This window comes from Schistosoma haematobium, chromosome ZW (assembly GCF_000699445.3).
Source record: "Schistosoma haematobium chromosome ZW, whole genome shotgun sequence".
NCBI lineage: Eukaryota > Metazoa > Platyhelminthes > Trematoda > Strigeidida > Schistosomatidae > Schistosoma > Schistosoma haematobium.
In genome coordinates, this window is record NC_067195.1 from 10,269,049 (window position 1) to 10,284,462 (window position 15,414).

Genomic DNA, 15,414 nt, shown 5'->3' on the forward strand with positions numbered 1-15,414 from the left:
AATACTACCCTGAGTAATTATCGCATTCAAAAAAGACAGAAGTAATGTTGAAAAAAAATTACAATGAATAAAACAAAACAATTTTGCTTTTCAATTCCGTTATATCGAAAACCCCTTTTTAATTTTGCTAAGAAGTAAAGGGTTTATATCACTTTACAATTTATAGCAGAATCCAACAGTATATTTTTAAGACGAAGACTAAAGTGCCGTAGGGAAAACATACCACGCTGCTCAACTAGTTGTGACCAAAACCACTCATAATTCTATTTAGGCCTAGACATTATTCAATCGATTACACCTCAACTCAAGGCATTTACCAACTCTGATGTTGGTGTGGACACACAGAGGAGTAATCGAACAATGCAATCAAAAGTTAGGGAACATGTCTTCAGACAGCTTCAGAATCATTTCGTGTCAAATGCTCCGATAAACGTGGAAAGTATAAAATTATGTTAATTTATAGCAACAAAACATATGATTGAAACAGGGCATAGAAGTGACATTAGTGTATAGCTTTTAAAACGTTGTCTTAAAATTGCCAAGAACTAATTTTTAACATTCAGAAATAATCATAAAAGAATATGATAAGAAATTATAAAACACAATTTTTAGCTAATATATGTTATTTATGTGAAAACCTACTATTGAAATGATTAGGTATATAGTGATTAATACTTTTTATGATAATGACATTTATTATGACTCAGGAGATGAGTCTTTCAAATGTTATTAACTGTGAATGGACAAACATTAGATCGAAATTTGAGATGGTTGAGAAGATTTGTAGCTGATGATGTCGTTCAGAAGAACGATGAAAGCCCCACAAGCAAACCATCCAGCTGAGAGAACAAAACTCCATCAAAATTGGATCGAATTCGTTGAAATAATTATAACAGTGTATACAGCCTTAAATATTTGGGAGTAAAGAGAAGATAAGAACATATGAGTGACACCACTGTAAGTAGATGAAGTTTTTTAATTATAAGAAAAAAGTTTTTATTATCATTGAACTCAAAGTACATTATAAGATCAGTTCGAACAGAGTCAAGACAAATACTAGTACGTTTATTGATATTTTACTTCTGACAAGAATAGTATCAACAACATGATAAAGGGATAAGATTAAACAAAGCGCATATAATTTTAGCTAGTTTCTAGCTAGTCAGAAAAGAGCGTTTGTGAATGGATAGTTTATGAAAAAAAAAGAAAAAAATGTTGCAAAGTGTAAACAGATTTTTAAATAATTAATGAATCGATTTATGTCTTCTACACGTTACTCTACCTGTAAATCGAAGAAACAAGGACACCGAAATTCTTCCTTAGGGATATAGATCATCAATCCCCCTGTATTGTTCCTAGTTAGGGTTAGGTATTTTAAATACTTCGTACTGGATTTTGGTTGTCAGTTGATCTGACTCCAACTTCAACGAACGAAGGAATGTGCCATGAATATAAATCTTCTGTTTAGTTCTACTTACTACACTTAGGCTAAAACAGTTTATGTCACAACGGTAATTAGAAGCCAAATTCTGGTTTATTTCATATATACGTTTACTCAGACAGACATTAGGATGAGAAGCGGGAAAGCGAAACAAAGCAGACTGGAGAAGTCTAGCATACCAAATCTATTTGATAAAGCGTGCATCATTATTTATAGTCAAACAAAAATAAATACAAGTGATGAATAGGGTAGGCGATACACTCATATCCGCTCAAGTAAAAATTAGTCAAGGTTATAAACTTATTGTTGACAAGATAAAAATGTGACATATGGAAAGACAAATTAACTAGTCTGTCGGAAAACTAGAATAACCCATTTAAGAGTGACGTAGTACAAGACACTACAGGATCTCGTCGATAATTGTTTGTTTAGAAATCGTAAGTTAGCATGGATAATCCTCTTGTGATTTATCAGATAAATACCTACTTATGAACCAGAATGATTTGACTGATAGTCAGTTTCGAATAAATCAAGGTCGAGATTTGATTATTCTTTGTTGACATTCTTCTATCCCAGGCGGATCACGTCAATGTAGCCATTGGAATATATCTTATATAAATTTGAATTTTGGCAAGAGGTAGTGGGAACATGGACAGTGAGATGCATTTACATCCAGTTGATGAGTCTGAAATAGAAGGAAACGAGCTTCTTGGATTCCTGCGCTAGTTATACTCCTTCTAGTCTGTATTAACAATTAGGAACACGTCATATTCAATTTAGTTTATTAGCAAAATATAACTTTATTTCGATTGATGGTATATGAATGATCCAGTGGACTGTTTCTCATTAAGCGTCCTAACTGGATTTTAAAACGTATATTTTTCAAAATTATTTATTGAACACCCAATTATCAACGTCATATTTTTTGGACCCTATGCTACATTACTTAAAATGTTCATTATAAATCAAATTTATTCAACAATGTAGTACATTATCACCAAAATACAATAACCATGTATATTCATTTTGTTAACATAAAACTTATACGCTTAAAATTTGACAAATAAAACAAGCAAACATGAATTGTGCCCACAAAGTATATGTTGAAAAAATGGAAAAACAAACAAATAAACGAGTACACTCTCATCAAATTAGTATAGTTATAACATCACTTCTAGGTACTTAACTAAGAGATTAGCTACTATATTTAAAATGTATTAGCCGTATACCGAGAACAAATGTTGGTAGAACCAATAACATATTTATCAAAACTAGTACTCTTATATAAGTACTATTACTGTAGTTTAGTCTGATAATAATGATCTATTTGTGATATTCAAATGAGTAGTAATAAAAATTTCTAACAATTTATGACTTAGCCCAGGTCCCTATTTTAGAAAGTCAAAAAGAAAATTACTGATTTAAATTAATTCAAGTTAAACAGTACCTAAGTACTTAGTATCCAGGTAATATTTAACATCAGGAATGACAAATTCTACTCAATGTATTATCACAAATATAATGATCGTATTCTTACAATTATTATTATTATTATAAATGATTTTCCTGTCATGATATTTCACTAAAATAATGGAATCAAATTAAAACCAATAAAATATATTATATTAAACCATGAATAAAACAAAATTCTCTATAAAATAATCAAGATTTTATCTATTCATGAGTTAATAAACTTTCATGAAAGAATCAATTAAAAATGGATATTACTGGGGAGGGGGAAAAATATATAGATAGATATATTTGTGACGGGAACCCCCCTCCCAAAAAAAGAAGCCCTGAAAAATAGGAATATTTAATGTTTCTCTCTCTCTTTTTTCTGCTCTTTAGCATTCATGTCTAATTTACTTAAGAGAAAAATATAGATAATTTTTACCTGTTCTAAATAAAACATAAATAACATGAGATATGTTAGTATTTCCGTTTGTTTTTGTGTGTGTGTTTTTGTTTTGAAATACATATATATAGATTTGCATGTATAATGATATACAGTATGTGTATGTTGTCAACAAGCTTAAATGAATCTATATTTGCAAATTTTTTGGCATTATATTTTACCAGTTAGTGAGTTACAAAAAATATTTTTTTAGTTTATTAATAAAGTGACTGGCTTCAAGAGGGATATCTTGGAGTTCTAGTGAGATGCAGTGAACAATGGAGTTCAACCGGATCTGTTGTGAGATAGTAAATCACTGAAGATAATAGTGGACGGCGGTACAACTTGGTGGATTACTTGTAGTTAGACATTAACACCATTTGGATGCCGGCTTAGTGGTTTAATGGTGAAGTGTTCACGCATAAGACCAATAGGTCCTGAGCTCGAGTCTCGCGGGGGGCGGGATCGTGGGTGCGCACCACTGAAGTGTCCCATACTAGGACGAAACGGCCACCCAGTGCTTTCAGGATTTCTATGGTGGTCTAGCTTCAGTTGACCCATGATCTCAACTATCGAGATTACTAAAATCTCCACAAAACCCCTTCTGATATCAATCAACATATGCTCATTTGTGACTGATGACAATGGTGGGTGCGTTGCTCAATTTTGGCACCGTTGGATACCGTCTCAGCGGTCTAATGGTTAAGCGCTCGCGCGCGAGACTGATAGGTCCTGGGTTCGAGTCTCGCGGGTCGGGATTGTGGATGCGCACTGCTGAGGAGTCCCACAGTGGGACGAGTCAGCTGTCTAGTGCTTCCAGGTTTTTCATGGTGGTTTAGCTTTAACTGACTCATGGATTCAACTAAAAATGTTGTTTCGAAATGATAAATTCCTCATAAAGCTTGTTAGCTCAATTTTCATTTCACGATCATCTTATGCTTAGTTCAAATCCTATTCGTTTAGTTTGTTTACAAGTAAACAGTGTTATACCCTAAGTAGTTTGTACGTACTATCGATAACCTGGAGTATGAATAAATAAACGTTAAAAAATGCTTGACAAACAATAATATCTCAGCAATGTCCATTAGCAAATACGGAGAAAGATCGTAAACTTTTCATAAATGCGCCTAGGTAGGTTATGCAGTTATAATAAACACAATGATGTGTTAAAACAAACAAAAATAGATAACTTGTTAAAATCTGTAGATGAAAGGAACAGGTAGCACAGATGTTCAAACGGGCCGTCATTGATCATGATAAACTGCTATTCAACATTATAGGATCATATCCAAAAAGTTGTAGTAACCTACTTTTATGAAGAGAACGCGATTGGTTTAATGGGAACAATTATTATAATAACCAATTGTACCAGTGGTTGTTTTACTGTACTTGTTTGTTTAACTGTATTAAAGACATACATTCTTCTGTCGATTGTGAACTTGCACGGATTCGGTTACGCTCAGTAACCGCACTTGTAACCTGGCACGATCTCGGTATTATTTCGATACTACGAGATCGTCAACAAATACACCTCGACTACAGCCATCAACTGCCTTCTGATATTTGGCCTACGCGGGATCTTATCTGTTAACTGGCACGTAGTCTTCCTGTAGTGGTGATCATAGTCAACGGCGACTCGACGCAACACAACAAAGTCATGAATGTTTCTCAAAAAATTAATTTTTAAATTTTTTTAAAGGGGTATCATATAAATAGCTTCAAGCGAAATAACAGAAATCAATGTTAATAGTAATAATATATTTTTCATGTGTAATTTTGGATATACAAATGAACCAGACGGCATTTATAAAATGTTTAAATGGGTAATTTGCTGTTCTTGTTATCAGTCTTAAAGCATCTTAATCGTAAATCGATGTTTAGAAGTACAATATAAAATTTAAAAAAATTCATAATGCTGATTGAAAAAAAAATTGTATGATCATACGTGTGACAGTGATTATTCGACAAACGATTTTTGGTTTCGAAGGTTTAGTCGCAATCAATTCCGTGCCATAATATCAGTGATCATTTTTGATTTAAAAACAAGTGAAATAATTGACAATTTTAATTGAAACTTTATCCTAATTATTTCCATAGGAAGAAATGGATAGTGACTTGCAGTGGAATCTAGGACGCGCAATTCGTCCCATTTGAGACTCATCAGCCTGATGTGCATGTGTAGTGAACAGAACAGGGGTGAGGACAATCGAACGTATTTGACACAAAATTACAGGACTTGTTAATAAAAATCTAACAATAAAATAGTAAATACGTAATTTGCAAAATGTCCATCAGTTGTCTCATAATGACTCAGACTTCATTGTTCTTGCATATTCATACAAATTGCATTCTGTTTCCATTCTTTACTGTTCTATCCTCTTGTCTCTCTGCTGCCAGACATTCTGTTCATGACTAACATCACCTACTACTTATGTCGATATAAGTAGCACACACCACACATGCAGCTCAGAGTTGACGTTCACCCCGGGACTCAAATCTAGTACTTAGCTGTTGAGTCGATGCAACCACTAGTTTGTGTAATAAACAATGAATTATATTCAAAAATTTGCATAATTTCATGTATAAACTATCATTTCATCTAATGAACTTCAGAGAAACTTGATACTAAAGACTAAATAAATAGGATCAGTTCCCCTTGAAATTCATCATGGTAAGCAATCGTTTATACTATGTTGGTTGTAGCCGTGGCTTAGATTTGCGATACAGGTTACGTTGCGCTATAATACTAAGTGATTAGGAGGCAGGGTTATTATGTAGTTCCTTGTATATAATAAAGCCACCCATCGACATAGCTGGTCACTGAAGTAAAGGCGAATATTTCTTCTACCATTTTCATGTAAACACAAACTAAATGGCACGACAATGCTTTGCTGATACCTATGGAGACTGCCAACTGCTATGAAATTCTCAAGACAACCAATCCATGATATTTGAATTAAAAACAATCAAGTTGCCGGTGTACAAGTTCTTTGGTAAAGAACAAAGTCATTTTACATGTTTTTCACATTTCTATTGAGCCATTTCTCGAAAACCTAATCTGTCTTAGGTGTAAGAAAACAACTTAGTACCACAATATACTGTTGTAGGAATTAAAAGGTTAAAGTGAATTAGTTTCATGGGTATCAAACATTGTGTAGTTGTAGGTTTAACTACTGATGTTTGATGTTAATGAACTTATTCATGCTACTCTAACATATTTAAATAGCTATAATGTGACCGCTTTATCTGTGTGATTTTACGTCGGAGTCTCATCATTATATATCCTGGTCCACCCTATTGTGGAAGTCATGGATATCACTTCCTGTGAACATTCGGAACACCAACAGAATAAAATGTTTAACATAAAAATAAACGAAGTCCATATTGTCAGAAAAAAGTTTGAAAAATACAACAAAATCAAAATTAGATCAGTAGATAAAAAAATAATGAATCTACTTAATTTTGATCTTTCAAAATTTAAAGAAAAATAAATTTTTAATGGTTGAGATCATAATTCAATTGAAGCTAGACCATCATGGAAAACATAGAAGCACTGGATGGCTGTTTCGTCCTATTATGGGACTCCTCGACAGTACGTATCCACGATTGTTTCTTTGTTAAAAAATATATTATTGTTTCAGTTTTATACTGACAGTAAAAGAGTCATTGACTGCATGAAAATTCGAACATAATATTACTTCAATCTTTAATATTTTTCTTTATTATGTTTTCAAATCATTGACAAGTTAGTTGATCAACCACTAGTTTCATCATTTTCAAAAGCATGTACATAAAACATTTCTTCCTGGATCGTTTTTAAATGTTCAAATACATGAAAAGGGTTTTCATCCACATTCTCAACAACAATCACAACAACAACAGCAAAAAAACGGACATTATCATTCATTTCATCTTAAATTTCTAAATGTTGATTATCATCATTGTTGATTTTCATGTATCACGTGTTGGTAGGATGAAATATAAATTGAGTTTTTGACTCTGTCTACAACAACTAATACTGTTTTGATCTTATTTATAAGGATAAACTAATCGTGAAACTTCAGAAAGACGGTTGAGATTAAGTAAACAATTTTATACTATACACAGGCGGGAACTAGCAAATCTATTCTAATATAACATAACAGAATATCTTAGTAAAATCTAAGAACCATACAGTAAATATTTCATTTCCAAATTGTCTATCAATTGTTTTAGACTTTATTGTTCCTTCGTTTTCATATTAATCACTCTCTGTTCTCGTCCTCTTCTATCCTATTTTCTCAACCATCTGCAGCCAGGTATTCAACTTTCGATTGGTAATACATGCTATTCATGTCTGTCGACATCAGTAGCACACACCACACTGTGATGTATAACGCAAATAATTGTATTGTTTAATTTTATTTCAGAACGTTTCACTATCGTTAGTTTACAAACATATGAAAAAATTCAAAATCACATAAGTCCTAACTTCATCAAAACTATTTTTTGAGATTATGGCCAGTTTTGGATAGTTATTGTTTGAGGATTATACTATTACTTAGTTGTTGTGGTAGTTTAGTGTATAACACACTCTGAATACAAAAGGGAATACAGTATTCTGTTTCAATTATTTAATATTATTTTTTTTATGAAAGAAGTTAGAACAGCGAGAAATTTTGGTCTGCACTATTGTTTTGTAGCTACATCTGAATTCATAACTTACTGATCCCTTTTTATAATTTCTTATATATCCTTATAATCATATCTTGGTGTCATCAGAATAATTGAACAACATGAAATACTAAGTCTAATATGAATTGTACTAGGAACGATAATATTTCAACCATCTAGATCGACTGATAAACTAACATTGAAAAAAGCTATTCTGAATGTAATAGTGAATGTGTCACATTAAGGTGAATTCGGCTTGACAGCCGAATTGTGTGCATTTGTATTATAGATTGTTGCTTGGGTTAATAAATAGTTCAAAAACCCATTAAGGTGAGACTATAATTTATGGACGACCTTTGAGTGACGCTAGACTGACTTTGAGAGCGTCCACCTAATAATTAGGACCAAATGAGGGTTATAAATTAGTGTGAAGAATTAGAATTATGATTTAGAGTTGATGGTTAAGGTTAGGAATTAGATTTAGGTTTTTCATCACGAATTGACATTAGCTATAATGCCAAGACTCTATTTAACCTGACTGGTTTGTCCATAAATTTAATTCCCGCCCTGATTAACTGAAGTATAAACATGCACACATAGACAAGCGCACATAAGTAGAGATTTTATATTGATAAATGTTAGTAATTAATTATGTTAAAACATTTAATTAATGGGACTATACACGACACATTTAACGGTCGAGCTTTTAGTTATTCGAATATGAATATATTTACATAGGCATGAACAGTGTAAACTTGTAGTGATTTATACTGTTATCCGTCACATCATTGAGTATGTTATTTGAAATTATCACATAAATTCCTTTAACATTATTTCTGTAACAATTGTGTATTTGATCTTTTTTAAAAAGAATCTTCGCTTTATTTGTTTTACTAGAAACAGGGATAGACAAATTTCACAATCCATTTAATTGAAGTTTTTTTCACTGATTTGAAAGACCAAACAAATTTGTGACCAGTGAAGTTCAACAATCTCAGATGTAAGGAAAGTACTTATGACAAGCAATGGAAAGTGGTCGCGCAATGCCATAAACTGATTAGAATTAGATATATTAACGATTTGGATCCAACTCAGTGGTATACAGTCTAAGTGTTCGTGTGCAAGACTAAAACTACCGGGTTTAATTCCCGATGGGAGGGTCACGGATGCGCACTACAGCGAAGTCCCATGCTAGAACAGAACAGATACCCCCTTGCTTACTGGTTTTCATTGATTTTCCGACCTATGTAGGATCGTAGATACATACATAAAAACAATAAAACTAATTTATTATCATTTATTTGATTCATTCCAACAATTTTCAATATCGATTACAAGAATTCGATAATTTTGTAAAAGAATGACAATAGAATGTCTACATTGTTTATTGTGTCGGTAAAAAGAAATACAACAATTAATTAAATAAAACTTCAAATAATGATCGAAACAAATACTACTGATTAGAAGAAAATTATTCATCGTAAGTGTACTTGATGAAAATACGTATCTCATTCTAAATATGTATAAATTATCATCCGAACTAAGTTAGACCACCCCTGAAAAACCAGGAAGACTAGATTTCACGTTGCATTGACCACTTCAACATTTAAAATATGATTGATGATATTAATTGTTTAGCAGTTATTTTAAGAGATGCAAAAAGTACTTTAGTTAGTTAGTTAAAATATAGGTAACTAAATTTAGACGACTCTATCAAATAAACATATGTACAATATGTTCAGTTAAATTTTGTTATTATTAGCAAACGAAGTGTGTGAACATTCAAATTCTCTATAAACAAGCCATAAAAAATAAAAATGAGAAAATTAAAGAGGAATAAAATAAATAGTAATCCGGTAAAATTGACAGGTGTAACGAAAATTAATTTTACAAACTGATCATAAACAATAATCAACTATGGCAACAAGCGCAGAATCAAGCTTGTAAATAATGAGAGAAATTGGGTAAAGACTGTAAAGCTAAATAGAACTCAGTATGATAAATTATTTTGCATCACAAGATGAGAAGAAAAAAAAACAGATCAAAAAATACATTGGGCTAGAAATTGGAGCTGACATCAGAAACATGAACAGCACATATAGGAACAACTGGAAAAGAGAACCCAGGACTAGTGATCAGTGAATGTTGGAGTTTGATGAACTTGGAACATTATACTTCTATGGTTGAAAACAGTGGTTGGCCACCATACCTATAGGCAATAAATGGGCAAAAAGACTCTTTTGTAGGAAAGCAGAGTAGCTCAAACAAACAGCCTCTATCCGCGTGCTGAGGCCAAAGTTCACGCAATCTTGACAGATGTAGTTTCCGGACTGTCAGTCACCTTCACAGCCATTAAAGAAGTCGGCAGAAAGAATAACACGTTGAAGATCATTCGCCCCTGTATACTCAACAAGTGGCCTTCAACTCGGTTTCATGGAGAGCTTTTACGATACTTCCGTCTTACTTACTTACTTACTTACGCCTGTTACTCCCAATGGAGCATAGGCCGCTGACCAGCATTCTCCAACCCACTCTGTCCTGGGCCTTCTTTTCTAGTTCCATACAATCCTTGTTCATTTTTCTCATGTCTATCTCCATTTATCGGCGTAATGTGTTCTTTGGTCTTCCTCTTTTCCTTTGACCTTCAGGATTCCATGTGAGGGCTTGCCTTGTGACGTAGTTGGGTGCTTTCCTCAATGTGTGTCCTATCCACTTCCAGCGCTTCTTCCTGATTTCTTCCCCCACTGGGATCTGGTTTGTTCTCTCCCACAGTACTTCCGTCAGTGACACTTATTGACAAATGCCGATTTGTGCATCATGTTTGGCCAACAGATTGTTATCCACAGAATCCTTCAGCATCAAGTCCTAAAACAGTTTCACAGCGGGCACCCGGGAATAAGTAAAATGAAAGCATACTTATCAAGTCGTATCAAGGTAATAGAAAACAGACACCAGGTATTATTGAACGTCAGATTGGAAATGTAATGTACTTAGTCCGAAGTGTCAGGACTTGTATAGGACATGTCAGTCAAATTCAAATGAATGGTAGAACAAAGATTATATAAAGCCGGATCCGGTCCCAAATGCTCGTGGATTCATTTCAAAAGAGCCCTAAAATGAACGAAAGCAGAAGATATAAAAGACAAAAGGGTAAAACAGTACAACCTTCAAAAGTGAGGGATCACATGAAGAATGAGGTAACCAAGTTTCAAGTGGACCCGAGCAGAGAGTCTTACACAAGAGACCCTAAAACGTGGAGGTGTAGGCACGGTTCCCGGTGAACTCAAGGAAGCTCTAAAAAGCTTTGAATGACTCAATGACGTTCTATCCAATCATCGTTTCGGAGGACATTCCAGAACCTCAGAGTGTAGCTCCCCGATCGGATAAAGGCTAAAAAGCACTGCATGCAGATTGGATGACTGTAATGATAATTTCGCTTTTACTAAAAGCTATAAATACCCGGGTTTTTGTACCGTACATGACATTGGTTGAAACACTTGTCTTCTGTCTTCTAACTAGCGACTTGGAGTATTCAGACGTTCGAGTGGCTCAAGTTGTACTCTGTATAGCGAAAATTCAAGTTCTAGATATAACAGGTTTAAAGATACAGGCGTCAATATTTCGAAGAGTTTAAAAAACAAATATCAAAGCAAGTTACATTTTCCAGACAACAAGACTATTCATTATCATCCGGTTTTTAATTCTTCATTGACTCGAATCTTTTGTAGTGACTAGATGCATATATCTATCCGTTACAGAATTTCCCGATAGTGTTTAATTGTTTAACATTTCATGGTGACCTTGACGCCACTGGTTTACCCAATAACTATTATAATTTCGAAAATATGTGATCACATATGGGGAATGTGTATAATACTACAAACATACTGAACAAGGTGCATCAAAAACTATTCTACATTAATGCTTTAGAGAAATAAATAAGTTCATGAGTCAGTGTAAGCTAGACTACCATTGAAAACTTGGAAGCACTGGAGTTTCATACTGGGACGAAATGACCGTCCAATACTTCCAGGTTTTCAATGGTGGTCTAGCTTACATCAACTCATGAGTTTGACTATTAAAAAATCACTACAATCTCCACAAAGCCCCCATTCTAACACAAATAAGTAACAATGGATCTTAATGAATTCCTTCAGTATCCGGCTATTAGAAATTTTTATTAGGAGATTATGCAAGTAGTTTATAGATAAACCAATAAAGTTGTCGTATATAACAAATAACCATAATTAGTAAAGAAATAGTTTTGGTTTCGCTTTATATATAATCTTGTCAAACACTTCAGTGATATAAACAAATAAACATTTAGTTTATTCTCAATTCCAGTCAAAATTAATGGGTCATTTCCTGGCGAAATTGTTGTTTAGTTTATTCTTTAAAGATCTAAATAGTTTGAAAATGTATATAAAGAGTTATGTTATAACTCTAAATACTGTCAGTTGTTACATTCTGTTAAAATGAAAGTAAGTAGTATTTAATAGTTTGAATGAGCACTTGTTTTCTTGTTATAATTATTTACCACTGCATTCGATTCACTTGTACTTCCATGCAAACTTTCCAAACAAGTCCCTTGACATTGCTTATAGTATCATATTGATCATATACTTGGGTAGTGGCTAGTCATATGCATCTTGTTGAAGAGTATCAAATACGACGAAACACTTATGATGAGCTTCAATGTTAGACATCCCAATAATTTAAATAGATTCCAATTTATAACAAAATAAGCTGTCTACAACTTACCTGTAAATCATTTTACCAATTTTTTTAAAAATATTTTAGATTATCGTACCATTGCTATGGATGATTTGTCTTACATTTATCATGGTTAACTGTATTGTACAAAGCAATACATTGTCTACCATTGGCAACCCATCATATAAAAGCCAATCAAACTGTCATGCATTCTGTGATCATTTATTATATAATCCAATGGAAAAACACTATCGTCACAAGTATAAAAGATGCATGAAAAGATGTTGAAATTACGATGTGCAGATGGGTAGTATCAAAGAATTATGAACTATTCATTATAACTTAATTGTAAACTACGAGTTTAGATGTTTTCATTAAATGAATAAATGATAGCATAAATTATCTTTTCTTATTTGTAAATGGAAAGGGAATTTTTATCTAAGATTACTCTGTAAATCACTTAAAGGTTTATACATATAAACAGATTTAATAACAAAATTGTCAATCTGTTAGATAATTTGTCGTAAATAGTGGATAGACTTGTAGAATCATCATTTAGCGGAAAATAAGTCTATCATTGGAAGTTAACCATTTGAGTCTTCTTAAAAAATATATATACTCATGTGTAACATGAAAGATAATTCTCTGTATTTGTACACGTCAATATTCACGTACTTACTTACTTAATTACGCCTGTTACCCCTCACGAAGGAACACAGATCAACCCCCACCACTCTCCATCCAACTCTCTCCTGGACAGTCCTCTCCAGTTCTTTCCAGTTGCTATTCATTCTTTTCCTATCTGATTCCACTTCATGACGTAGAGTGTTCTTCCACCTTCCTCGTTTCCAATTTCCTTCAGCATTCCATGTTGGCGCTTGCCTCGTGATGCAGTTTGATGATTTCCTCAATATGTATCCTATCCACTTCCAACGTCTTTACCTAATCTCCTCTTCATCTGGAAGCTGGTTTGTTCTCCTCCACAGTAGTCTGTTGTTGATGGTATCCGACCAACGGATATTGAGTATGTCACGTAGAAAACTATTTATAAAAACTTGTACCTTTTTGATGATAGTTGTATTAGTTATCCACGTTTCAGCTGCGTACAGCAGAACTGTCATGACGTTCGTATTGAAGATTGTGACTTTGATGTTGATTGACAGATGTTTTATCTAACTATTTGTCTAACTATTAATAATTTAATTGGAAGGAAACAATAAGTGCCATATTTTACGTAATAGCTACATTAATCACATCCATAAACTAGTTAGTTAGTTGTACTGTATTTGATGAGCAATATAAACAATACAATACGTCAAATATTTGATCCAACTATTTGAAAACTGACTTAGTACGGAAATTTTATATAGTATTTTGTGTGTAATAGGATTATACTAATTATAGATAATATAACTAAATATCTATACAGAACATCAATTGAAGTCATTTGAATAGCATTGTAGTGTCGGTTACTATGTTAAGCCCATATAACTAATTATAGCTTCTAGACGGGCCAATTTATTCATTCTTTTTCAGACACGCTTTGACCTTGTTAACTCCAGCTGTAGCTCTTCGAGAGTTACTGTTATTCCCAAGCCCGGGTAAAAGAGGAAGACTTGGCATGGGGTTATTGACCCCATCTCGTAGAAGACTAACTCGCTAAAAAAACGCTAATCAGAAAAATAATATGACCTTGCTTATTATTAACTTATTGACACTGACTGTTTTCATATGTGCGGATGTGTATACACTTCTTATCCTATCCATCATATGTCTGGAATTTATTTTTGTGTGACTATAAATATTGATTAACGCTTGATTAAATCGAGTTGGCTCACACGCCATCTCCACTGCACGTCGTTTCGCTTCGATCTTTTCTCTTTGCTTCATTCCTCTGATTGTCTATTCAAATCAATGAGTGTACAAAATATACGTATTCAAAAATCCATTCTCGTATTTGACTTATTTAATTCCGTTATTAGCTAACACGATTTAAGTCGATAATTACATACGAGGATTGACGATATGTATATTTCAGTAACATTTATTCATACGATAGACCTGGAGCCAGACATAAGGGCCCACTAAAGTGGTGAGCTCATTGATAACATCGTCCGATCTAATTGACGTCAAAAATAAAGGGTCACTAAAGCATTAATATTACAAATGAAATGTAAATTATTAAAAATTCGTTTGTTTAACTACAGTTATTAATCATGAATTAATGGATTGATCGTAGCTTATGATTACCATCGATATTTTTGTCTAATATCACTGAAAGCATTGAACCAAACCACTATAACTGTATATTTCTAAAACTTTTAAGTTTCTAACCATGGTGCTCCTATGAATATTCTCTCATTAAAAATTCTAGAATATCATATAAGAGATTTCTTTTACTTCCCAGTTTTCAAAGGTTTGTCGGTTAGATTCTCTTCCTTATGGAAAAAAGAATGTTTGAATGTTAAGTTGGAAATGTAAATCTTTTTGTGAAGAAAAACTGATTTTCTAAAAGAATTTTAAGCTCGAAATTTCTTAAGTTTAAACAAACGGAGGTTGAATTTTCTATCCACTTAAAAGATAAAAAGTATAGGCAATTTCTGCAGCAATTTGGAAGACTCTCCCATTCTCCCACATTGTACGAGCATTCCATGTACCTAAATAAATGGTTGCTCTGGTTGTCAGAAGGGGCATCAGCCTCGTGGCTTCCGAA